General features: G+C 56.0%; 1 protein-coding gene across 1 annotated transcript in view; it reads left to right on the forward strand.

Annotated features, from left to right (window-relative positions):
- Positions 1-2,500, forward strand: part of LOC115555341 (cAMP-specific 3',5'-cyclic phosphodiesterase 4C) — a 25,625-nt gene that overhangs the window by 12,571 nt on the left and 10,554 nt on the right. The window lies entirely within an intron of this gene.

Genomic DNA, 2,500 nt, shown 5'->3' on the forward strand with positions numbered 1-2,500 from the left:
TCCTCCAGGCTTTTATTTTGAAGTCTCAACAGGAAGTAGAATCCACTGCATGGCTGAATGTGATGCTGTTTCCCTGCTGTTCACCTGCTCTCTGCTGTTCACCTGCTGTTCACCTGTGGTTCACCTGCTCTCTGCTGTTCCCCTGCTGTTCCCCTGCTCCCCTGCCGTTCCCCTGCTGTTCCCCTGCTGTTCCCCAGCTGTTCCCCTGCTGTTCCCCAGCTGTTCCCCTGCTGTTCCCCTGCTGTTCCCCTGCTCTCTGCTGTTCACCTGCTGACACCTTCGGTGTCCTATTTTATGTGACCTTTGGCGTGACCTTTGGTGTTACCTGCGGTGTTACCTTCGGTGTGACCTTTTGTGTGACCTTTGGCGTGACCTTTGCTCTCCAGAGGAGCCGTCCCGGAGGCTGGCGCTGGAGACGATGGAGGAGCTGGACTGGTGTCTGGACCAGCTGGAGACGCTGCAGACCAGGGACTCAGTCAGCGAGATGGCCTCCCACAAGGTGCTACACACTACCGTCTACACACTACACACTACCAGAGGCGGACAGAGTACAGCTTCCTTACTTGAGTAAAAGTACAGATACCCCTTGCTAAATTTTACTCAAGTACAAATAAAAGTACTACAGTCAGATGTCTACTTAAGTAAAATTACTGAAGTACTTGTTTTAAAAAGTACTTGAGTATCAAGAGTACAAGAGTACATTTTCTAAATATTGCATTACTACTGCCACAGTGCTTACATTTATGTATAGAAACGTCCTACATGGAGTTATGGAGTCATTTCCATCATGTTGCTTTATTTAACATTTCTCATTTCCCCACAAGGCAATAGCACAATAGTATACAGTATAACAGAATACTCAAGAACATAAAAACAATAGTATACAGTATAACAGAATACTCAAGAACATAAAAACAATAGTATACAGTATAACAGAATACTCAAGAACATAAAAACAATAGTATACATTATAACAGAATACTCAAGAACATAAAAACAATAGTATACATTATAACAGAATACTCAAGGGGGCTGTAACGGGGGGGGCTGCTGTAACGGGGGGGGCTCTAACGGGGGGGGGGGGGGGGCTGTAACGGGGGGGGCTGCTGTAACGGGGGGGGGCTGTAACGGGGGGGGCTCTAACGGGGTTCTGCTCTAACGGGGGGGGGCTCTAACGGGGGGGGGCTGTAACGGGGGGGTTCTAACGGGGGGGGCTCTAACGGGGGGGGCTCTAACGGGGGGGGCTCTAACGGGGGGGGCTGCTGTAACGGGGGGGGCTGTAACGGGGGGGGGCTGTAACGGGGGGGGCTCTAACTGTTAGGGGAGGCGGAGGTGCAGGCAGGCAGGTAGGACCCAAACGCAGACGGTATTGAGGGTAAACGGCACTTTATTCAGGCCTAAAGGCTAAGGCACAGGTATCGGGGAACTCGGGAGACAACTCGGAACTCGGGAGACAACAGGGAACTCGAAAGGGAACAAGGAACACGGAACACGCAGGACTACAACCAACACTAACCACAGCAAACCACACACAAACCACAATGACAGCACACCGAACAAAGGAAAGACGAGGGCTTAAATAACAAACACAACGAGGAACAGCTGAGACACATTAGGGGAGGGAACAGTAATCAACACAGGAGGGAAAAACACAGGGAGACACCCACACCCTGACAGTACCCCCCCCTTAAGGGTCGACTCCCAGGCGACCCACGACAAACAAAAAACAAAGAAAGTCAAACCCAAAACGGGTGGGTGGAGGGGCGCCAGGAGGGGGGAATCAAAAAAAAAATGGACTGCGGCAGAGCCGAGGGACGTCAGGCGGGCGTCCAGAAAACTACCCCAGGGCATGGCAGGGAGCCTCAGGCGGACGGCCTGGGGGGCAAGCAGAGGCAGAGTGAAGGCGGAACCCTTCAGGAGGCCGGCGGCAAGGACGATGAGGGCTCAGTCCCTCAGGAGACCTGCAGTGGCACAGAACCCCCTCAGAAGACCGGCAGCGGTGAAGGCGGAACCCTTCAGGAGGCCGGCGAAGGCGAGGGCGGGTCCCCTTAAGAGGAAGGCCAGGTAGAGGGCGGGTCCCCTCAGGAGGAAGGCCAGGTAGAGGGCGGGTCCCCTCAGGAGGCAGGCCAGGTAGAGGGCGGGTCCCCTCAGGAGGCAGGCCAGGTAGAGGGCGGGTCCCCTCAAGAGGCAGGCCAGGTAGAGGGCGGGTCCCCTCAGGAGGACAGGGTAGAGGGCGGGTCCCCTCTTGTAGAAGGCCAGGCAGAGGGCGGGTCCCCTCAGGAGGCAGGCCAGGTAGAGGGCGGGTCCCCTCAGGAGGCAGGCCAGGTAGAGGGCGGGTCCCCTCTGGTGGACAGGGTAGAGGGCGGGTCCCTTCTTGTAGAAGGCCAGGCAGAGGGCGGGTCCCCTCTGGTAGAAGCGGAGGCCGGTCCCCCTCTGGAAGGAGCAGGGGGCAGGCCCCCTCAGGCAGGAGCGGAGGGCGGACCACCTCAAGCAGGCGAAG

Source organism: Gadus morhua, chromosome 12 (assembly GCF_902167405.1).
Source record: "Gadus morhua chromosome 12, gadMor3.0, whole genome shotgun sequence".
Lineage (NCBI taxonomy): Eukaryota > Metazoa > Chordata > Actinopteri > Gadiformes > Gadidae > Gadus > Gadus morhua.